Source organism: Salmo salar, chromosome 01 (genome assembly GCF_965601325.2).
Source record: "Salmo salar chromosome 01, fSalSal1, whole genome shotgun sequence".
NCBI classification, from domain to species: domain Eukaryota; kingdom Metazoa; phylum Chordata; class Actinopteri; order Salmoniformes; family Salmonidae; genus Salmo; species Salmo salar.
The window spans coordinates 133,836,022-133,861,488 of NC_138291.1; the positions used below are offsets into that span (position 1 = coordinate 133,836,022).

At 40.8% G+C, this 25,467-nt stretch overlaps 1 long non-coding RNA gene and 1 pseudogene across 1 annotated transcript; both read right to left on the reverse strand.

The window, feature by feature from the left end:
* Positions 1–2,286: 2,286 nt before the first annotated feature.
* Positions 2,287–15,565, reverse strand: LOC145884335 (uncharacterized). Its single transcript, XR_014395916.1, has 2 exons — positions 15,016–15,565; positions 2,287–6,036 (listed from the first exon to the last, which is right to left on the reverse strand). It is a non-coding gene; the product is annotated as an uncharacterized LOC145884335 (long non-coding RNA).
* Positions 15,566–16,676: 1,111 nt separating this feature from the next.
* LOC106561203 (uncharacterized) lies at positions 16,677–24,818 on the reverse strand (annotated as a pseudogene).
* Between the last annotated feature and the right edge of the window lie 649 nt (positions 24,819–25,467).

Here is a 25,467-nt window from a genome sequence, read left to right on the forward strand (position 1 = left end):
AGAGGGTGGAGGGGCTCCTGTATCAGTGGTTTTGACCAGATAGACACCTGCAGACACACAGTATAGTGCCTCCCATGTACTCTCCTAAGATTGGACTTTTCTGTACCACGTATCACGTGACTGTGTACAAAACTGCCAGGGGTAGAAAACTCTGCCAGTGGTATACAGTGCATTCGTTAAGTATTCAGACCCCTTCACTTTTCCACATTTTCTTACGTTACAGCCTTATTCTAAGATTGAATAATTATTCTCCCTCATCAATCTACACACAATACCCCATAATGACATCATAATACCCCATAATGACATCACAATATCCAATAATGACAAACCAAAATGTATTTACTTAAGTATTCAGACCCTTTGCTATGAAACTCGAAATTGAGCTCAGATGCATCCTGATTCCATTGATCATCCTTGAGATGTTTCTACAACTTGATTGGAGTCCACTTGCGGTAAATTCAATTGATTGGACATGATTTGGAAAGGCACAGACCTGTCTATATAAGGTCCCACAGTTCACAGTGCATATCAGAGCAAAAACCAAGCCATGAGGTCAAAGGAATTGTCCATAGAGCTCTGAGACAGGATAGTGTCGATGCACAGATCTGGGGAAAGGTACCACATTTTTTTTGCAGCATTGATGGTCCCCAAGAACACAGTGGCCTCCATCATTCTGAAATGGAAGGAGTTTGGAACCACCAAGACTCTTCCTAGAGCTGGCTGCCTGGCCAAACTGAGAAATCGGGGGAGAAGGGCCTTGGTCAGGGAGGTGAACAAGAACCCGATGTTCACTCTGACAGAGCTCCAGAGTTCTTCTGTGGAGATGGGAGAACCTTCCAGAAGGACAACCATCTCTGCAGCACTCCACCAATCAGGCCTTAATGTAGCAATGATTAAATTGTCAAAATGTATTTCAATGGACAATTCAGTGAACTGTTTTGTGAAAGGTGTCGGCAAGAGATGACATGCAGGAGCTTGCAGAGATTTGTAGTCTTGCATGTCGTCTACTTTGATGCTAATTAGCATTTTCAAATCCGAGAGTAAAGAGAGACAAATATATTGATACAAGTATTTGTATTTATTATGGATCCCCATTAGTTCCTGCCAAGGCAGCAGCTACTCTTCCAGGGGTTTATTATGGATCCCCATGAGTTCCTACCAAGGCAGCAGCTACTCTTCCTGGGGTTTATTACGGATCCCCATGAGTTCCTGCCAAGGCAGCAGCTACTCTTCCTGGGGTTTATTATGGATCCCCATTAGTTCCTGCCAAGGCAGCAGCTACTCTTCCTGGGGTTTATTATGGATCCCCATTAGTTCCTGCCAAGGCAGCAGCTACACTTCCTGGGGTTTATTATGGATCCCCATTAGTTCCTGCCAAGTAAGGTCAGGGAGTGTGCCAGCCTGCCTGAACCGCCCCTTTCAAGCAAAAGGTATAAATGATGGGTTATGAATTAACAGGTATAAATGATGGGTTATGAATTAACAGGTATAAATAATGTGTTATGAACTAACAGATATAAATGATGGGTTATGAATTAACAGGTACAAATGATGGGTTATGAATTAACAGGTATAAATGATGGGTTATGAATTAACAGGTATAAATGATGGGTTATGAATTAACAGATATAAATGATGGGTTATGAACTAACACATTCCCTCCAGGCATTTCAATATATTCAGGATTTCTTATAGTGAGCATACATGACATCTAAGTAGCTGAATATTCTTTTGGAATAACAGTCTAAAGGACACAACTCATGTTATTCTGATTAAACAGTGAGAGACTAGTTGATGGAGTGGGGATTTTCTGACAATTAGGAAATAATATTTCATGTTTTACTCGTACCTCAGCCAGCATTGTGAATGGTGTCTGAGGCGGTGACGGGCCATGGCAGTAAATCTAATACTTAGGTGCTTTTGTCATTCATGAAAGGTCTGTGTTTGTTAGAAGTTACATCTCTGGCCATGCTGGCAGGGTCTGAATCAAACCCAATGTCCAGTGGGATTGATCTGTTTGATCCATTCGTTTGTTTCAGTTTTCAGTAGTTGAATCCTTTGACGTATTGTTGATTTCAAAAATTGTCATTTTCTGTTTGAAAAGTGATACTAAACTTACATACCAGCACTATTTTGACATAGTGGAAGAAGATATACTGAATTTATACTGTTTTTCACACTGAGATGGACCAAGATATGTGTTACTTTTGCACATATTTGTTCATTGGTTTAGCAAGAGTCTGTTGATTGGTCAGTCATTGGGTTCATTTGTTTTACAATATGTTCACATCAAATCAAGCTTTATTTATACAGCACATTTCAGACATGGATGCAACACAATGGCTTCACATCCAAAAATGTAAAAAAACAATGAAAATAAACAGAAATATTTACTACACAAGAAACATAAGAGGATAAAAAAACAGAAGACTAACAACTGAAAGACTAATGAGCACCCTAAGGAAATGTCATTGATTAAAATATAAACAATTGGATGCAACATCCAACCCAAACAAAATGGACAAGCCAACACAGGTGTAACACATTCTGACTAACGAGGTGATACCAATCGGTTTGCCCTACGTGCTGTGGTGGAAATTCTAGCCATAATCAATAATGAGGAGAGGCTAAATTAATAATCAATCAAGGTTTTTACTTTTATTAAAAGACTTGTTATCACAAGGAGGCTTGCTTCTGGGTTATATACACTATCTCAGGATAGGTGCAACTTCAGAGATGACGTACAATGGTTCCAAACACCAACCCCCCACATCCTGTGCCAGACCTTGGGCCCCAAATACAATCTCCCCCTAGGAGGAGGTGACTGACGCATAGACACTGTGGAGACAAGTAATTGGTTCCCCATTACTCACGCCATCCCTTCACATGGTTTGTAATAAACACACAGTTCACATGGAAACAATTTTTCCTTCTGATCTCCTTTGCCTTACACCCTGCTGATATTCTGCCTAGCAACAGGGACATGTGATAGATGCTGATATTCTGCCTAGCAACAGAGGCATGTGATCGATACTGATATTCTGCCTAGCAACAGGGACATGTGATAGATGCTGATATTCTGCATAGCAACAGGGACATGTGATAGATGCTGATATTCTGCATAGCAACAGGGACATGTGATCAATAAGCCTGACTTCTCCCCTCTCTGGACCCAAAGTGACTGAGGCCCATTTGAGGGAGGAAGTGCAGCTGCCAACACCAGAGTCAGAAAGGAGACATTCTAATAGCAAGAGGTCAATAGTTCATATCAGCATATTCTGCAGATAAGACATCTTAATTATCTACGTTACTTAGCCAATTCTGATTTCTCCACCACAATCTTTCCCCAGAAACAGGCTCCAAAACAATAGCTGTGTTACTGGTGTGCAGGATATAACCTTTACTCTGTGGAGGATCAAGAGGAACCAGTCAGTTTCTGTCATATTCTTGGTTGAGTGTCTGAACATCATGGGTTCATTCTACACACCCAGAACAGTTAGAACATCATGGGTTCATTCTACACACCCAGAACATCATGGGTTCATTCTACACACCCAGAACAGTTAGAACATCATGAGTTCATTCTACACACCCAGAACATCATGGGTTCATTCTACACACCCAGAACAGTTAGAACATCATGGGTTCATTCTACACACCCAGAACAGTTAGAACATCATGGGTTCATTCTACACACCCAGAACATCATGGGTTCATTCTACACACCCAGAACAGTTAGAACATCATGAGTTCATTCTACACACCCAGAACATCATGGGTTCATTCTACACACCCAGAACAGTTAGAACATCATGGGTTCATTCTACACACCCAGAACAGTTAGAACATCATGGGTTCATTCTACACACACAGAACAGTTAGAACAGGCCTCTATCAACACACTTTTCTGTGTTATAGGAGTTTGGTAAAGAACCTATCACAAGCCCAATGCCTCAGCTTAAAGAATGATATTTTACTACACAAGCATTAGTAAGGTTTAACAGAAAAATCCCTCACATTGCTAACGAGCTATACGTGCTAAAGTCCAACCTCAAAACATAAATGGAAAAACCAAAGCCTGTAACAGCTTCCCCCTTAAGACAACAAATATATCCTTTATTTTTGTTGGACAAGTTTGCTCACCACCAACTGAAAACAACTTCCATTTCACATTATAATCAACTACAATGCTTCACCTTCACCAATATAAACATGGTGTCTACTGGCTGTCAACAATTAAACTAGCTTCTAGAACTCTCGTCTTCCTAAAACTCACTAGCTTCTAGAACTCTCATCTTCCTAAAACTCACTAGCTTCTAGAACTCTGGTCCCCTTGGAACGAGCCCAAACAAAACTTATCTCCAATACGGAAAAACATGCAGTCAAAATAAATTGTGATCCATGGCAACGCACTGGCTAAACGCAAAACACAAAACTTTTTGACTGCCCACCCATGAGACAATCAAGTTGTCCTCACCACGGGCATGTCTGATTTCAAGAGGAAAGTCCTGCAATATCCGTAGTAACTTTCCACCTCACTGCGGAGCTTCTCTCTTTTCAGGGTTCACTAGATCGGCATTTTGTTGGATTAACCCTGATATTCTAAAAGCAGGGCAAGAATGTCAATATAATTGTACCAAAGAATTGTCAGTTGGTTGCATAAATAATTATCATTACTAAATGTTACATGAACAGTAAAAATGAAATATTTGGTTAAATCGTCTTATTTTCAACGGCCCTTCAATTATATTATGCTAGGTGGGATATCCCCAATGTCAAAACACAGTTTTAACGTGTCTAAATCAATAACCAATATGCAGAAACAGTTTGCGATATATTGAAAACCTAAACATAAAATGTGCAATATACACAAACATCTGCCACAATAATCATATTACTTGCACCTTTTAAAATGCACAAGCATCAAAAATGCTGTTGTTTTGACAAGTAGCAATAAATCACTGATATCGATTAGGGGGGAAATCAGGCTGTACATGCTGTTGAAACTAACACAACTAGAAAACACATGGAAATGGGAGATATATATTTTACCTCACTGGTTAGAGGACAACCTGCAGAAAACAGTCAGCTACATTTTGGAGTGATACATTTAAATTTAGGGGTCGCTAAACAAAGGAACGCAACACTTATTTGTCATAACTCATCGATATCAAGTTGAAATCAATGCTGTGACAGAAGGGAGATGAGGTTGCACATCCTGTTAAAACTAACAGCTCAAAAAACCATACGGAATCTGGGAATAATGTGTACACCCCTGGTTAGAGGACAACTTGTAGAAAACAGCTAGCTACATGTTGAAGTGTTGCATTTTGATTCAAGTGGGTCACTAACGTGGTAAGTGTAACACAACTTTTTTTGTTAGTAACTTTTTGCTAAATCACATAAATAGTAACCCTTCCATTTCAGAGCCTGGATTTTCCCCCTGAGGCTAATATCCATATCATGTTGAAATCAATAGAACAGGGGAAAAACGTTTAGGGTTCTACATTGTGACATCATTAAAATACTCCTACTACAATGTTAAAACATTCTACATTGTGACATTAATTCATTGATATCATGAAACAACTCCATGTATTTTCTGATGTTTCATCAGAGATACTCTGATTAAAGATCTCTTGTCACATTGATCATAGCTACGAGATTTCTCTCCTGTGTGTGTTATATGGTGTGCCTTCAGCTGACAAGATATAATAAAACTCTTTCCACATTGATTACAGCTAAAAGGTTTCTCTCCTGTGTGTGTTTTCAGACAGCTAGAATGAACAAAACTCTTCCCACATTGAGTACAGCCAAAAGGTTTCTCTTCAGTGTGAATTCTTTGATGTATTTTAAGTTTTACTGAGGAGTATAAGCTTTTCCCACAGTCAGAGCAGCAATGAGATTTCTTCCCTGTGGGTCTCTGCTGGTGTTTCTTGAGGAGTTCTGATCTGGAGAGACTCTTCTCTGCCTCGTCAGCATCATGATGTTGTTGAGGATCCCCAGAGGATCCACGATAGTCCCGTCTCTCTCCTGTGTGAACAACAAAGTCATACAGATGGTTAAATGCCCACAACAGCAGAAATCCACTGTTTATTTCAGGTAAAAAGCGATGACACATGGTTAGCAGATGTTAATGCGAGTGCAGCGAAATGCTTGTGCTTCTAGTTCCGAACATGCAGTAATATCTAACGAGTATATAACCTAACAATTTCACAACAACTACCTTATACACACTAGTCTAAAGGAATGAATATGAATATGTACATAAAAATATATGAATGAGTGATGCCCGAACGACATAGGCAAGATGCTGCAGATGGTATAGAGTACAGTATATATACACATGAGATGAGTAATGTAGGGTATTAAAACATTATATAAAGTGGCATTGTTTAAAGTGGCTAATAATACATTTAATTACATCAAGACGGCAAGATGCAGTAGATGGCATAGCGTACAGTATATATATATGAGAGGAGTAATGTAGGGTATGTAAGCAATATATAAAGTGGCTACTGATAAATTGATTACATACATTTTTCCATTATTAAAGTGGCTAGAGTTGAGTCAGTATGTTGGCAGCAGCCACTCAATGTTAGTGATGGCTGTTTAACAGTCTGATGGCCTTGAGATAGAAGCTGTTTTTCAGTTTCTCGGTCACCGCTTTGATGCACCTGTACTGACCTCGCCTTCTGGATGATAGCGGGGTGAACAGGCAGTGGCTTGGGTGGTTGTTGTCCTTGATGATCTTTTTGGCCTTCCTGTGACATCTGGTGGTGTAGGTGTCCTGGAGGGCAGGTAGTTTGCCCCCGATGATGCGTTGTGCAGACCTCACTACCCTCTGGAGAGCATTACGGTTATGGGCGGAGCAGTTGCCGTACCAGGCGGTGATACAGCCCGACTGGATGTTCTCGATTGAGCATCTGTAAAAGTTTGTGAGTGTTTTTGGTGACAAGCCGAATTTCTTCAGCCTCCTGAGGTTGAAGAGTCGCTGCTGCACCTTCTTCACCACGCTGTCTGTGTGGGTGGACCATTTCAGTTTGTCCGTGATGTGTACGCCGAGGAACTTAACTCTCCACTACTGTCCCGTCAATGTAGATAGGGGGCTGCTCCCTCTGCTGTTACCTGAAGTCCACGATTATCTCCTTTGTTTTGTTGACAATGAGTGTGAGGTTATTTTCCTGACACCACATCCGAGGGCTCTCACCTCCTCCCTGTAGGCCGTCTTGTCGTTGTTGGTAATCAAGCCTACCACTGTAGTGTCGTCTGCAAACTTGATGATTGAGTTGGAGGCGTGCATGGCCACGCAGTCGTGGGTGAACAGGGAGTGGAGTACAGGAGAGGGCTGAGAACGCACCCTTGTGGGGACCCAGTGTTGAGGATCAGCGGGGTGGAGATGATGTTACCTACCCTCACCACCTGGGGGCGGCCCGTCAGGAAGTCCAGGACCCAGTTGCACAGGGCGGGGGTCGAGACCCAGGGTCTCGAGCTTAATGACGAGTTTGGAGGGTACTATGATGTTTAATGCTGAGCTGTAATCGATGAACAGCATTCTTACATAGGTATTCCTCTTGTCCAGATGGGTTAGGGCAGTGTGCAGTGTGATGGCGATTGCATTGTCTGTGGACCTATTGGGTCGGTAAGCAAATTGGAGTGGGTCTAGGGTGTCAGGTAGGGTGGTGATATGGTCCTTGACTAGTCTCTCAAAGCACTTCATGATGACGGAAGTGAGTGCTACAGGGCGGTAGTCATTTAGCTCAGTTAGCTTTCTTGGGAACAGGAACAAATGGTGGCCCTCTTGAAGCATGTGGGAACGGCAGACTGAGATAGGGATTGATTGAATATGTCCGTAAACACACCAGCCAGCTGGTCTGCGCATACTCTGAGGACACGGCCGGGGATGCCGTCTGGGCCTGCAGCCTTGCGAGGCTTAACACGTTTAAATGTTTACTCACGTTGGCTACAGTGAAGGGGCCTGCAGGTTTTGGTAGCGGGCCGTGTCAGTGACACTGTATTGTCCTCAAAGCGAGCAAAAAAGTTGTTTAGTCTGTCTGGGAGCAAGGCATCGTGGTCCGCGACGGGGCTGGTTTTTCTTTTGTAGTCCGTGATTGACTGTAGACCCTGCCACATACCTCTCGTGTCTGAGCCGTTGAATTGCGACTCCACTTTGTCTCTATACTGACGCTTAGCTTGTTTGATTGCCTTGAGGAGGGAATAGCTACACTGTTTGTATTCGGTCATGTTTCCGGTCACCTTGCCCTGATTAAAAGCAGTGGTTTGCGCTTTCAGTTTTGCGCGAATGCTGCCATCAATCCACGGTTTCTGGTTGGGGAATGTTTTAATAGACGCTGTGGGTACGACATCACCGATGCACTTGCTAATAAACTCGCTCACCGAATCAGCGTATTCGTCAATGTTGTTGTTCGCCGCAATGCGGAACATATCCCAGTCCACGTGATCGAAGCAATCTTGAAGCGTGGAATCCGATTGGTCGGACCAACGTTGAACAGACCTGAGCGCGGTTGCTTCCTGTTTTAGTTTCTGTCTATAGGCTGGGATCAACAAAATGGAGTCGTGGTCAGCTTTTCCGAAGGGAGGGTGGGGAGGGCCTTATATGCATTGTGGAAGTTAGAATAACAGTGATCTAGGGTTTTACCAGCCCTGGTAGCACAATCGATATGCTGATAGAATTTGGGGAGCCTTGTTTTCAGATTAGCCTTGTTAAAATCCCCAGCAACAATGAATGCAGCCTCAGGATATGTGGTTTCCAGTTTACATAGAGTCGAATGAAGTTCTTTCAGGGCTGTCGATGTCTGCTTGAGGGGAATATACACGACTGTGATTATGATCGAAGAGAATTCTCTTGGTAGATAATGCAGTCGGCATTTGATTGCGAGGAATTCTAAGTCAGGTGAACAGAAGGACTTGAGTTCCTGTATGTTGTTATGATCACACCACGTCTCGTTAATCATAAGGCATACACCCCCGCCCTTCTTCTTACCAGAGAGATGCTTGTTTCTGTCGGCGCGATGCGTGAAGAAACCAGGTGGCTGTACCGACTCAGAGTATCTCGAGTGAGCCATGTTTCCGTAAAACAAAGAACGTTACAGTCTCTGATGTCTCTCTGGAATGCTACCCTTGCTCGGATTTCGTCTACCTTGTTGTCAAGAGACTGAACATTGGCGAGTAGTATGCTCGGGAGCAGTGCGCGATGTGCCCGTCTACGGAGCCTGACCCGAAGACTGCTCCGTCTGCCCCTTCTACGGCGTAGTTGTTTTGGGTTGCCGGCTGGGATTCGATCCATTGTCCTGGTTGGTGGATCCAAACAGAGGATCCGCTTCGGGAAATTCGTATTCCTGGTCGTAATGTTGGTGAGTTGACGTTGCTCTTATATCCAATAGTTCCTCCCGACTGTATGTAATAAAATCTAAGATTTTCTGTGGTAAAATTGTAAGAAATAACACATAAAAAAGCAAAATACTGCATAGTTTCCCAGGAACGCGAAGCGAGGCGGCCATCTCTGTCGGCGCCGGAAGAGAGAGTACCCATGAAGTTGTGTGGGAGATAAGCAGATGTGCTGAAGGGGAAAGAACATAAATATTTTGGCTATAGGAGGAGAAGAAGACATCTGGTTCTGATAGAGCAACAGGCCACGGTGGGAGGCATAGCGACCTGACAACCAGACTTGAGTTATGCAGAAAGGGCCCCAAATACTCAAGATAGCCAGACAAAGAAGTACAGAGGAAAGGATGAGCATACACTGCATGCATTATTTTTGTACCACATGAGGAGGCCCTGCTAGCATTATAATCTATACAGCTGTCAGATGTGGGCGTTAACCTCTCTAGGGTAGGGGGCAGTATTTTCACATCCGGATAAAAAAACGTACCCGATTTAATCTGGTTATTACTACTGCCCAGAAACTAGAATATGCATATAATTGTTTGATTTGGATAGAAAACACCCTAAAGTTTCTAAAACTGTTTGAATGGTGTCTGTGAGTATAACAGAACTCATATGGCAGGCCAAAACCTGAGAAGATTCTGTACAGGAAGTGCCCTCTCTGACCATTTATTGGCCTTCTACACCCTCTTTATTGAAAACAGAAGATCTCTGCTGTAACGTGACACTTTCTAAGGCTCCCATAGGCTCTCAGAAGGCGCTAGAAGGTTGAATGATGACTTTGCAGCCCATGGCTGAAAAACAGTAGCGCATTTGGATAGTGGTCGATCTGAGAACAATGAGACGGGTGCGCGCGTGAAGGGTCCATTTTACATTTTCAGTCTTTGAACGAAAAAGACGTCTCCCGGTCTGAATATTATCGCTATTTTACGAGAAAAATCGCATAAAAATAGATTTTAAACAGCATTTGACATGCTTCGAAGTACGGTAATGGAATATTTTGAATTTTTTTGTCACAATACGAGTCCGCGCGTCACCGTTCGGATAGTGTCTTGAACGCAAGAACAAAACAGAGGATATTTCAACATAACTATGGATTATTTTGAACCAAAACAACATTTGTGGATGAAGTAGAAGTCCTGGGAGTGCATTCTGACAAAGAACAGCAAAGGTAATCCAATTTTTCTTATAGTAATTCTGAGTTTAGTGAACGCCAAACTTGGGTGTCAAATTAGCTAGCCCGTGATGGCGAGCTATCTACTCAGAATATTGCAAAATGTGCTTTTGCCGAAAAGCAATTTTAAAATCTGACACCGCGATTGCATAAAGGAGTTCTGTATCTATAATTCTTTAAATAATTGTTATGTTTTTGGTGAACGTTTATCGTGAGTAATTTAGTAAATTCACCGGAAGTTTTCGGTATGTTTGCTAGTTCTGAACGTCACATGCTAATGTAAAAAGCTGGTTTTTGATATAAATATGAACTTGATTGAACAAAACATGCATGTATTGTATAACATAATGTCCTAGGAGTGTCATCTGATGAAGATCATCAAAGGTTAGTGCTGCATTTAGCTGTGGTTTTGGTTTTTGTGACATTATATGCTAGCTTGAAAAATGGGTGTGTGATTATTTCTGGCTGGGTACTCTCCTGACATAATCTAATGTTTTGCTTTTGTTGTAAAGCCTTTTTGAAATCGGACAATGTGGTTAGATTAACGAGAGTCTTGTCTTTAAAATGGTGTAAAATAGTCATATGTTTGAGAAATTGAAGTAATAGCATTTCTAAGGTATTTGAATATCGTGCCACTCGATTCCACTGGCTGTTGACTAGATGGGACGATTTCGTCCCACATACCCTAGAGAGGTTAACAAGCAACAACTGATATGGAGAGATAATGGTCAAGAACGGTCAAGGGAAGCTATATTCATATAGAGGGAGGGGACGTCACGTAGGTCTCTCTATAAATTTCAAAAATTTTCCACGACAGTTGTACAACAATTGACATCTGTTAAATGATTTGGCAAGACTATCTTAAGACAGTCAATGTTATTCATGTTGTTGAAACTCTAAGCAGTGTGCCAGATGACTTTTGGCCTCCAATATAGGCCCCTTTCTGTGTTTGCTAAAATTGCAGTGATGCACACGCAATTTGGTTGTAGAAACTCCTCCATTCTAATGAGGAAACCGATAGTTATGGATGTAGTATATCTGCCTGGAGCAAAAATGGTGAGCAAAGATTATCGTTTTTCACAATGTATTCTGAATATTACAGCGCACTATCAGTGCAAGATCAGGAGTGCTACTCAAGGAAACTCACATTAAGCTCTGTGTCTATTCACTAATTCACCACCGAAGGGGAAAACTCAGGGGAGTTTTCATAGGCTGACTGCAAAAATAGCTTCCCTTTACCGGTTGCATATGAGTGCATTTCACATTACTTTGGATTATAATTGTAAGGCTCGTTTGAATCTCCTAATTAATATGTTTGTGTTATTGTCACAAATCATTGGCTTTACACTTAAAAAACACTTCAACCAGTAAAATGCTCTTTGGCTAGCTTTGCCATCAGCCTGACAATGAGGGTTTGTACACTAAGTGTTTAACAAATTGGCCCATAACTTCACCTAACAACATAGACCTACTGTAGGACCCATAACTTCACCTAGTAATAACATAGACCTACTGTAGGATCCATAACTTCACCAAACAACAACATAGACCTACTGTAGGACCCATAACTTCACCTAGTAATAACATAGACCTACTGTAGGACCCATAACTTCATGGAACCATAACATAGACCAACTGAAGGACCCATAACTTTACCTAACAATAACATAGACCTACTGTAGGACCCAAAACTTCACCTAACAACAATAACATAGACCTACTGTAGGACCCATAACTTCACCTAACAACAACCTAGACCAAGGACTATAAATCAATTAATATTAATATTAATATCCCACTAGGCTACTCTGTAATGTGTTGTCATTCAAAATGTCCTGAATAAAGGAAAATAGCTCTGTGTGTTGTACAATAGCCTATCCATCAAGGAACAGTCCTCTACACATTATGAGCTAAGTATCTCTGTGTCCAAACAGACTACCGAGACCCTACAGTAAATCAAGCAGACAATGACATTATAAAACACCAATTTGGTAGGTATATTGGATCCAACGTGGAGCACGGCATAACTGTCTTTACCAGAGTAATGAATGAAAAAGCACTTTGGTTGTTGTCATTTGACTGTCATTCAGAAAAGAATTTCCTGGATCAGCTGATGAACATGTGACTGTAACTAAACAGCTACAGTATTAACTTCTCTAGGGCCGGCGGGACGAAATCGTCCCACCTACGTAACAGCCAGTGGAATCCTGTGGCACGTTATTCAAATACCTTAGAAATGCTATTACTTAAATATCTCAAACATATGACTATTTTACACCATTTTAAAGACAAGACTCTCGTTAATCTAACCACACTGTCCGATTTCAAAAAGGCTTTACAACGAAAGCAAAACATTAGATTATGTCAGCAGAGTACCCAGCCAGAAATAATCAGACACCCATTTTTCAAGCTAGCATATAATGTCACAAAAACCCAGAAGACAGCTAAATGCAGCACTAACCTTTGATGATCTTCATCAGATGACACACCTAGGACATTATGTTATACAATACATGCATGTTTTTTTCAATCAAGTTCATTTTTATATCAAAAACCAGCTTTTTACATTAGCATGTGACGTTCAGAACTAGCATACCCCCCGCAAACTTCCGGTGAATTTACTAAATTACTCACGATAAACATTCACAAAAAGCATAACAAATATTTTAAGAATTATAGATACAGAACTCCTCTATGCACTCGATATGTCCGATATTAAAATAGCTTTTCGGTGAAAGCACATTTTGCAATATTCTAAGTAGATAGCCCGGCATCACAGGGCTAGCTATTTAGACACCCAGCAAGTTTAGCACTCACCAAAGTCAGATTTACTATAAGAAAAATGTTATTACCTTTGGTGTTCTTCGTCAGAATGCACTCCCAGGACTTCTACTTCAATAACAAATGTTGGTTTGGTCCCAAATAATCCATCGTTATATCCAAATAGCGGCGTTTTGTTCGTGCGTTCAAGACCCTATCCGAAAGGGTAAAGAAGGGTGACGAGCATGGCGCATTTCGTGACAAAAGAATTCTAAATATTCCATTACCGTACTTCGAAGCACGTCAACCGCTGTTTAAAATCCATTTTTATGCCATTTTTCTCCTAAAAAAGCGATAATATTCCGACCGGGAATCTGCATTTAGGTAAACAGACGAAAGAAAATAAAGCATGGGGTCGACTCGGGCACACGCCTAAGCCCATAGTACTCTGATCGGCCACTTGCCAAAAGCGATAAGGTGTTTCAGCCAGAGGCTGCCTCGATATCATTCAGCTTTTTCCCGGGCTCTGAGAGCCTGTGTGAGCCGTAGGAAGTGTCACGTTATAGCAAAGATCCTCAGTCTTCAATAAAAAGAGCCAAGATGAACAACAACTTGTCAGACAGGCCACTTCCCATATAGAATCCTCTCAGGTTTTTGCCTGCCATATGAGTTCTGTTATACTCACAGACACCATTCAAACAGTTTTAGAAACTTTAGGGTGTTTTCTATCCAAAGCCAATAATTATATGCATATTCTAGTTACTGGGCAGGAGTAGTAACCAGATTAAATCGGGTACGTTTTTTTATCCGGCCGTGTCAATACTGCCCCCTACCCCCAACAGGTTAAGAATTATGTGTAATTATTGAAGAACCACGTTAATGACAGTATCCATTTGGGTGGTGTCAATAAAGTTAAGGTGACTCTCGGTTAGAACCATTGGAATTAGCAAACTCTGAAATGATTTAGGATTTCTGTGCCCATGAAAACTATTTTCCCAGCGTAATATAAGGAGAAACTAAATGTGACGTAGGTAGAGTGCATTTCAGAGATCTGAATACAAAAAACTGTAGGAACAGGAAAATAACCCAAACCACAAGGCCAAATCTACACTGGAGGAGCTTACCAAGATGACATTGAATGTTCCTGAGTGGCCAAGTTACAGTTTGGACCTAAATCGTCTTTAAAGTCTATGGCAAGGCTTGAAAATGGCTTTCTAGCAATGATCAACAACCAACTTGACAGAATATGAAGGATTTAAAAAAGAATAATGAATATTCACATGAAGATCAGTCGCCTTTTGGATGACATCACAATTTCCCATCAAGCCAACTCCTTGAATGTCTTACTATGACATCACTCATTCCTTTTAGTTTGCAGTTGTCAGAAAAAAACACTATTTTGCTCAAAACATTTATTTGTTTCCCTTTAGTGTGTTTATACTTTACTGTATTTATATATCACTTTTCAACAGGAAAGGTTTTTTTTTTAAATCACTGGAGGACTTCATGAACAATTCATACAGTACAAAAACATATTCAAGTGTAGAATGCTCTTTTAAAATCACACGAGTTCAACAACTGCAGAGTTTGTGTACCTGTTTTATTAGATAGTACTCACTGTATTTACTGGTGTTAATCAGATCAATGTCCCTGTTTTATAAGATAATACTCACTGTATTTACTGGTGTTAATCAGTTCTCCTGTCTTCTCTTCTTCGTCCTCCTCTAATGTGACAGTAATCTCCCCCTCTTCATCCTTCGTTCCAAAAACGTCTTCATCTTCTTTCACAGTAACATCCTCCTCCTCTTTCACTCTGAAGGCGTCTTTCTCTGTAACGTCTCTCTTCTTCTTTCACTGTAACAGCCTCACCCTCTACTTGTCTTTGCAGTGTGACATCCTCCTCTTCCAATTTCATGACAACGTTCAGCCACAGACCCTCTTTCTCCGTCCAGCAGAAGACCTCCTCTTCTTTAGCAGGAGGAGAGTGGCTTGGTAACCTCATGGTCGGGGATAATAGCTAGTTAGCATTAGCGACTAGACTAGTGTCAACTAACTTAACCAGCCAGCTAGTTGACTTACAACGTAAATATGTGGTCGCTAGTTGTTTCCACATAAGTATGTATATATCACAGTGGCCATTAAACCACGAAATCGTATAAAGAAATTTAATGTTCCGAATTTGTTGGCTTGCGAGCTACCGAGGTGGCTGCAGTTGTTGAAGAAACGTTCCGTCCACTAGATTATACGTCACACTAGAAACATCGCCTGAAAGACACATATCGCCATCTGCTGTCTGGAGGGAGTAAACGCAGTTGAGGAGAAACAACTTTTTTTTGTTGCTTCATTGAATTATATTATAAAGCAGTTTAGGGAAACCTTTTTTCTCCATTAAATATGAATATTATATCAACACCTACAAAGAGCAACAAGTGTTGTTTGATTTGTTCAGATTTTTTATGAGAATTTAAAACAAACTCTACATCTACTCCACATCTGTATTTCTGATTCAGTCAAATAACTAGATATCAAAAGAAGCACCTAGTTATTGATACCCTTGATAAAGATGAGCAAAAATGACTGTATAAAATAAATAAATAAACTTTACCCATTACCAGGATATTTTTAGCCCAAAACCTGGTTACCTTTCTGCTAGGAGGCTGAAACTTGGCCATAAGTGGATCTTCCAGCAAGACACATCAACATCCACAAAGAAATGGTTAATTGGGCACAAAATCAACATTTTCAATGGCCATCTCAGTCTTCGGACTTGAACTCCATTGAAAACCTGTGGTTTGAATTGAACAGGGCAGTCCACAAGTGCAGACAAAATAAATCAAGGACCTGGAGAGATTCTGTTTGGAGGAATGGTCTAAGATCCCACCCAATGTGTTCTCTAATCTCATAAAACACTTCAGTGTCGTTAGACTCCCAAGGGGAAGGTGCTGCAGTATTGGTTGGCAATAATTCAGACCCCTACCTTTTGAGAATTACATGTTAAACTAAATCTCTTTCTCTGAGCAATTGTATTAGTATAAAATAATATAATTTCCCTGTATTTTTGACACAATATAGCTCAGTATTTTAATTCTTTATTTTATAGTCATTTTTGCTCATCTTTATCAAGGGTGTCAACAATTTTGTCCCCCACTGTACCTCCATACTGCTTTTTTAAAATACTCAATAGACACACAATACCCCATAATGACAAAGCAAAAACACTATATATATTTGTTTGCTAATTTATTAAAATAATAAACTGAAAAATCTACATAAGTATTCAGACCGTTTACTACTACTTTGTTGAAACACCTGCGCGTTCGCCTCCAGTCTTCATGGGTATGACGTTACAAACTTGGCATACCTGTATTTCAGGAGTTTCTACCATTCTTCTCTCAAACTCTGTCAGATTGGATGGGGAGCTTTCCTACACAGCTATTTTCAGGTCGCACCAAAGATGTTAGATTGGGTTCAAGTCCGGGCTCTGGCTGGGCCACTCAAGGTTATTCAGAGACTTGTCCCAAAGCCACTCCTACGCTGTCTTGGATGTGTGCTTAGGGTCGTTGTCCTGTTGGAAGGTGAACCTTCACCCCAGTCTGAGGTCCTGAGCGCTCTGGAGCAGGTTTTCATGAAAGAGCTCTCTGTACTTTGCTCCGTCCATCTTTCATCAGACCAGGGAATCTTGTTTGTCATGGTCTGAGATTCTTTAGGTGCCTTTTGGCAAACTCCAAGCGGGTTATAATATGCCTTTTATTGAGGAGTGGCTTCCGTCTGGCCACCCTACCATAAAGGCCTGATTGGTGTAGTGCTACAGAGATGGTTGTCCTTCTAGAAGGTTCTCCCATCCCCACAGAGGAAGTCTGTAGCTCTGTCAGAGTGATCATCAGGTTCTTAGTCACCTCCCTGACCAATGCCCTTCTCCCCCAATTGCTCAGTTTGGCCAGGTGGCCAGCTCTGGGAAGAGTCTTGGTGGTTCCAAACTTCTTCCATCAAAGAATGATGGTGACCACTGTGTTCTTGGGGACCTCCAATGCTACAGACATTTTTTGGTACCCTTCCCCAGATCTGTGCCTTGACACAATCCTGTCTCGGAGCTCTATGGACAATTTCTTCGACCTCATTGCTTGGTGTTTGCTCTGATCTGCATTGTCAACTGTGGGACCTTATATAGACAGGTATAATCATAAACAATATGATTTCATGTGGCATAAACAAAAACACAAAAATATAAGTCAGAACACAACGCCTTTATTCTCCCATGTGATTTCAGGTTCTGTGACTGGGAAAATGTCCTTCCACACAGAGAGAGAGCAGTGGTAGGGCTCCTTAACCAGGTAAAACTCTTTCCACACTGGGAGCATTGGAACGGCTTTTCTCCTGTGTGTATTCTCTCATGCTCTTTTAATGGCCCTTTCTTAGTAAAACTCTTTCCACACTGGGAACAATGGAAAGGCTTTTCTCCTGTGTGTATCCTCTCATGAGCTTTCAGGTGCCCTGTCTGAGTAAAACTCATTCCACAATGGGAACAGTGATAAGGCTTTTCTCCAGTGTGTATTCTCTCATGCCTTTTCAGGTTAGCTAAAATGGTAAAAGTATTTTCACAATGGGAACATTGATAAGGCTTTTCTCCTGTGTGTGTCCTCTCATGAGCTTTTAGGTACCCTAAATGAATAAAACTCTTTTCACAGTGGGAACAGTGGTAAGGCTTTTCTCCTGTGTGTATTCTTTCATGTCTTTTCAGGTTAGCTGACACAGCAAAACTCTTTTCACACTGGGAACATTGGAAAGGCATTTATCCGGTGTGTAGTCTTGCATGCTTTTTTAGGTTTCCTATTAGGGTAAAACTCTTTCCACAATGGTAACATTGGAATGGCTTTTCATCTTTGTGTATTCTCTCATGCTCTTTTAATTGCCCTTTCTTAGTAAAACTTTTTCCACACTGGGAACATTGGAAAGGCTTTTCTCCTGTGTGTATCCTCTCCTGAGATTTTAGGTGCCCTGACCAGCAAAAACTATTTTCACAGTGGGAGCAGTGGTGTTGTCTTGCTGGTTTGGGCGTCTCTGTGCCTGGTTCCCCTGAAGGACTCTTCCCGCTGTCAGAGTCTGGTTTCTCTCCTGCCAAAGACAAACAGAGTATCTAGTTAAACAGAGACCTGAATGAAACCTGCACATGATAAAACTGTCTTCCTATGAGGTTTAATCTAGACTAGATCCCTCAATAAAACAGCAGAACTGGTCATCACAGAGTGGCTGTAGTGCTTTGTAGGCTGGGTAAATCCATTTGTATTCAATACATTTTTAACAGCATCCCTTTTAATAAAAAAAAGCTTTCCTTACATGTTTGACTATGAAAGAAGTGGTAAGAAAGTGACTTTTTGTAACTGAATGCAAAAACATCCATGAGATATACAGTATCAGTCAAAAATCTGGACACACCTAGTCATTCAAGGGTTATTCTTATATAAAAAATTATATTTTCTACATTGTAGAATAATAGCGAAGACATCAAAACTATGAAATAACACATATGGAATCATGTAGTAACCAAAAAAAGTGTTAAACAATTCCAAATATATTTTAGATTTTTCAAAGTAAGCACCCTTTGCCTTGATGACAGCTTTGCACACACTTGGTATTCTCTCAACCAGCTTCACCTGGAATGCTTTTCCAACAGTCTTGAAGGAGTTCCCACATATGCTGAGCACCCTTTAGCAGCTTTTCCTTCACTCTGCTGTCTCTGCCTTGCCGGTTCCCCTCTTTCCACTGGGATTCTCTGCCTCTAACCCATTTACAGGGGCTGAGTCACTGGCTTACTGGTGTTCTTCCATGCCGTCCATGGGAGGGGTGCGTCACTTGAGTGGGTTGAGTCACTGACGTGGTCTTCCTGTCTGGGTTGGCGCCCCCCCTTGGGTTGTGCCATGGCGGAGATCATTGTGGGCTATACTCGGCCTTGTCTTAGGACGGTAAGTTGGTGGTTGGAGACATCCCTCTAGTGGTGTGGGGGCTGTGCTTTGGCAAAGTGGGTGGGGTTATATCCTGCCTGTTTGGCCCTGTCCGGGGGTATCATCGGATGGGGCCACAGTGTCTTCTGATCCCTCCTGTCTCAGCCTCCAGTATTTATGCTGCAGTAGTTTATGTGTCGGGGGCTAGGGTCAGTCTGTTACATCTGGAGTATTTCTCTTGTCTTATCCTGTGTGAATTTAAATATGCACTCTCTAATTCTCTCTTTCTCTCTTTCTGTCTTTCTCTCGGAGGACCTGAGCCCTAGGACCATGCCTCAGGACTACCTGGTATGATGACTCCTTGCTGTCCGCAGTCCACCTGGCCGTGCTGCTGCTCCAGTTTCAACTGTTCTGCCTGCGGCTATGGAACCCTGACCTGTTCACCAGACGTGCTTGTTGCACCCTCGACAACTACTATGATTATTATTATTTGACCATGCTGGTCATTTATGAACATTTTAACATCTTGACCATGTTCTGTTATAATATCCACCCTGCACAGCCAGAAGAGGACTGGCCACCCCTCATAGCCTGGTTCCTCTCTAGGTTTCTTCCTAGGTTTTTGGCCTTTCTAGGGAGTTTTTCCTAGGGAGTTTTTCCTAGCCACCGTGCTTCTTTCACATGCATTGCTTGCTGTTTGGGGTTTTAGGCTGGGTTTCTGTACAGCACTTTGAGATATCAGCTGATGTACGAAGGGCTATATAAATAAATTTGATTTGATTTGATTTGGTCCAACTCATCCCAAACCATCTCAATTGGGTTGAGGTCGGGTGATTGTGAAGGCCAGGTCATCTGATGCAGCACTCCATCACTCTCCTTTTTGGTCAAATAGCCCTTACACAGCCTGGAGGTGTGTTGGGTCATTGTCCTGTTGAAAAACAAATCATAGTCTCACTAAGTGCAAACCAGATGGGATGGCGTATCGCTTCAAAATGCTGTGGTAGTCAGACAGGTGTGTGCCTTTCCAAATCATGTCCAATCAATTGAATTTACCACAGGTGGACTCTAATCAAGTTGTAGAAACATCTCAAAAATGAAACAGTATGCACCTGAGCTCAATTTCAAGTCTCATAGCAAAGGGTCTGAATACTTATGTAAATAAGGTATTTCTGTTTTTTATTTTTAATAAATGTGACATTTTTTCTCCAAACCTATTTTCTCTTTGTCCTTATGGGGTATTGTGTGTAGAGTGATGAGGATTTGTATTTATTTAATCCATTGTAGAATAAAGCTGTAACGTAACAAAATGTGGAAAGACTTCAGTGACAATAAAAGGGGGTTGAAGACGTAAAAAATATAGATATCATTTTTTATATCACTCAGATACAGGACAGCCACTTCAGAACAAACTTCCTTTAGATGTTTTTGGGGAAACAATGTTACTATGGTTACTGTTGTTCCATGTTGTGAATGTTATGCAATGCATTAGTATAAGGGTTATAGCAGTATGGCCAAATATTTTTTGTTGATTCTTCCATGGGTCTTACAGTTCAAAATCAAATAGCAAAACTATCCTTGGTATAACCTTCTTAAACCATTACTGTACTGGGGAAGCCCTTCATGTTGTTTAAACCTTCTTATTAAAACAATTCCATATAGACAGGGCTTAGACTGTAATGGGTTAAAACTATCTGAGACTTACATTACTCTGAAACTAGTTATCCTGGGGTCTAACATCTTACATTACTCAGACTAGTTATCCTGGGAAATAGTTTTAATACATTTGCAAAAAATCTAAACCTGTTTTTGTGATGTCATTATGGGGTATTGCGATGTCATTATGGGGTATTGTGATGTCATTATGGGGTATTGTGTGTAGATTGATGAGGAAAAAAATGCATAATATAATCAATTTTAGAATAAAGGGATGCACCGATATGACATTTTTGGCCAATATTTTCCTTGACCCAAAAAACAATACCGATAACCGATATACATTTTTTTTGCTGCCTTTTAAGCATTCTAGTACAGTTAAATAGTTAACACACACGGACGCAGCGGTCTAAGCCACTGCATCTCAGTGCAAGCGGCATCACTACAGTCCCTGGTTCGAATCCAGGATGTATCACATCCGGCTGTGATTGGGAGTCCCACAGTAGTTGTCTGTTAGTGGTGTAGAGAGGACGACAAGGAAGACACAAATTATCATTATTATGGAAAATATTCATTTAAAATCCAGGAATTTTAAAACTTTAGCTTTTTAGGTCATGCCAATAGGTTACAGTAGGTTGTAACTCTCTAGGTCATGCCAGTAGGTTACAGTAGGTTGTATCTCTCTAGGTCATGCCAATAGGTTACAGTAGGTTGTATCTCTCTAGGTCATGCCAGTAGGCTACAGTAGGCTGTATCCAAGTGGAAACAATTATCAACCCAATGTGGAAAGTGTCGAATTTGGTCAACAACAAAATGAATGGCTTATTTGCTACATGAGTTTTACTTGATCTAACAGAAGTTTCGTAATGATTAAGTTGTTATGTGGACACGTGAAATACCGACAACTTTGATAAAAACACTATAGGAGTTGTCTCCAGATCGCTATGCATATTCATGCTAGTAGCTTAGCATCTCTCTCCATTGAATACAGGCGGTTGACGACAACAACCCTCATGGAATATAAACAATAGATTACAATAATAAGATGAATCCACCAATCCAAAAACAGGATAGGCGGGAGCGAGACAACACGCAGTGTCGCTTTGTGGACAACGACTCCCCTTGTTAGGGCAGAGATACATCTTGTCAGTATATCCATAATCTTTGGTGTAGCCACCCAACTCTCACATGGCACTATTGGGGGGCACGGCGTGTAGTAAAACATCACCGTGCCCCCCAATGCCTTTTATGAACTAATGAGCATAACATTTGAGATACTAACAAAAATAAAAAAGGTGAAATTGTACAACCTTGTCATATTACTTTGTAAATGTTAAACCTCGAGGATGTTCCATGACAGAGTTTGATACAGCTATTGCCACCATTATACAAAGTTCTAATAGTATCAACAGAAAAATGACTAAATTTCAAATGCTTAAGACAATCAAAGATAAAATTGTGACTTACTGTATCAAATGCTTTCTGAAAACCCAAAAATAGGATAACAGGGAAGTCATCTAATAGATCACAATACTTAACCAAGTCTAACACCAGCCTCAGATTATTAGATATATGGCGCCCTTTCATAAACCCTGATTGACATTCATCAATCAGATCATTTAAGCAAGACTTTAACCTTTTTGCAAAGATTAAGGCTATAATTTTGTAGTCGTTATTTAGGAGTGTGATTGGACGCCAATTATCAATACTTAGGAGATCCTTGTGTGGTTTAGGTATAAGAGTAATAACCCCTTGCTTCAGAGAGGCAGGTAGTTCTCCCTTCTTTATAGCCTCCTTAAAGGTTTCAAGAAAAAAAGGTGCTATTTCTTCAAAGAAGGTTTTGTAAAATTCAGAGGTTAATCCATCACAACCTGGAGATTTGTTATTTTTTTAACTGAGCAACCCCGTACTGGATGTCCATAATGGATAAATCTAGGCAACAAGACTGATTGAGTTTTTCACTAACCAAATTAACATTCTCTATAGAATCAAGGAGATCCTTAGAGTCACTCAAATTGTTATCTAAGGAGTAAAGATTCTCATAAAACTTAGTGGTAAAGTCTGATAACAACTCTCTATCCTCAGTGGTAACCCCATTGTGTTGAGTTCCCCTCTCCTCTTCTCCAAATTAAAAAAGTATCTATTGTTCTTTTCACCTTTTTCAAGCCATTGTTTTCTGGATCTTATGAAAGCTCCTCTAGCCTTTTCCTCATACAATGTATCTAGTTGATTCTGTAAATCATTCAATTTAGCTTTCTCATTAAGATCAAGATGCTCAATCTCTGTGATATCGGCAATTGTTTTAGAGAGTTCAGCTACCTCACATCTCCTTCTTAAAGCAAGCCGTTTTCCATAAGTAATACAGGCTGAGCGGATTTTAAATTTCAGCAGTTCCCAATATTTCCCATATTCTGCATTAGATGTAGCTAAACTCCAGTAAACAGAAATTAGATTCTTAATCAAATTTTTTAAATCATCATGCAATAACAATGAGTTATTTAATTTCCAGTTACCACCAGAGTATTTCTTACCATCATTAATGCACATTCTTACAGTCAACCATATGACTTTATGATCCGTCAGGACTGCAGGCAGTATTTTTACCTCTACAGTGTTGGGCTCAAGACTAGAGGTTATCACCCACAAATCAATTCTTGATTGTAAGGAACGATCTCTATTACTCCATGTGTATTGTATCTCTCCAGGGTTTTTTACTCTCTATATGTTGATTAAGTCCAGGCTTTGGCAGAAATTCACCAACTTGTTCACACCAATGTTAGGCCTATGAGGCAATCTATCAGTCTCATTACAATAAACCATATTAAAATCTCCACCAACTATAATCTGACTGGATGGATATTTTCTCAGAAGAATTTAAATAATTTCTTCAATTTCCTCTAGAAGTAAGTTATTTGGAGGACTAGAAAATTATCCATATACATTACACAACACAAATAATCTGTCCATGTGGATGATGACCGCCACGAGCCAATGTCCATTGGAGTCCATTTGAGTAAACTAAAATTTCCCTTTGAAATTGTGTGCTAAAATTGCAGCCCCAGCTGAATGATTAGTCCCGTGGGCCAAAAAAATGTCACTGCCCCACTGATTTTTCCAATAATTATAGTCCTCTTTGCATGAATGTGTTTCTTGAACGAATACAACATCTGCGTTGCAGTCCTTACAAAATAAAAAAAAAGCTTTTCTCTTCAACAGGTTTCGTATTCTCCTGGCATTGATTGACATAAACTTCAAGTCCATATCTATAGAATAGAAAGACAAATCCTATGCAATCTCAACGTTACCCTCTCTATAAAAAGTTGCTTCATATGTATTAACAGAAGTCTTAACTTGTAAAACAGTAACACCATAATTAAAAACTAGAACGTTCAGTTTGAAGTGAGGAAGGAGCTACCTTGTAAACCTACAGACAGAACAAATCACCCCGGTCGTATTTCTTTTCCGTTGGCAAAAAAGGCTCTGATTCCCCTGTAGTATCCACCCTTTCCTTGATTTCAGGACTGTTGTACAAGAGGCCACAATTTTGCCTTTGCTGCCTTGTCTGCTGCAGTGAAGTCCTCCCCGAATCTAAGTGTTCTCTCTTTCAGAAAGGCGCTTTCCTTTGCTTTCTTCCAAACTGCATCTCTCGCTGTGCGAAAAGCAAACTGGATGATGATCAAGCGGCTGACGATGGCATCTTGTTTCTTCCCAATACGATGAGCAACATCCACAGCCATATGTCCATCGGGGAAGTCCGGTGCCACACGGTTACAGATGTCTCTTACTATGCGCTTCACATTCTCATCCTGGTCCTCGGGGACACCGTAAAGCCGTAGCCCCCACCTTCTCCGGTATCGCTCTGCTTCTGATAAGCGCTCTTGCATGTCTGCGATGGTCTTCTCCTGAGCAGTGCATTTCTCAGGCGTAGCAGTGTTTGCAAGTTTAAGCTCTTCGATACTCTTGTATGCATGATTCAGAGAGGTCTCAAGGTCAACTATTTTTGATGTGTTTTCGCGTATCATTTTCTCCAGACCATCGGCTCTTTCGTTTATCTTTGCAGAGACAGCATCAATTATGTTGACCTTTAGATCGAGCAAAGACAATTCTTTCTGTGTCTTTTGGGTTGCAGGACTATTGACTGCATTTTCAGAATCAACCGAATGTCCAGAATCCTCCATTTCTTCTCCCGAGGAGTCAGGTGCCGGTTTTCTCCAACATATGAGTGCTCAGCTAGCAACTTCCTTCTCCTCCCTTTGCTCCTTTCGCACATTTTTTCCTTCCATTTCTCAAAGTTTTGAATCAAATTATTGGTTAACGAAGCGTTGTTCTCTATTGTGTTTACTATAAGCCAAGTTCCGTTACATTTAAGTAAGTTTGAGAGGGATAAAAGTTACGGTTACTCAGAGCAAGCTGAAATCTCGTCTGCACTCGCCGCCATCTTCCAGACGTTCCTCTGGATGTCGTACTAAATTCACCAAAATATGACGTAAACACGCAGTTCGTTAGGGCCCATAATGCAATTCTTCAGGAAAT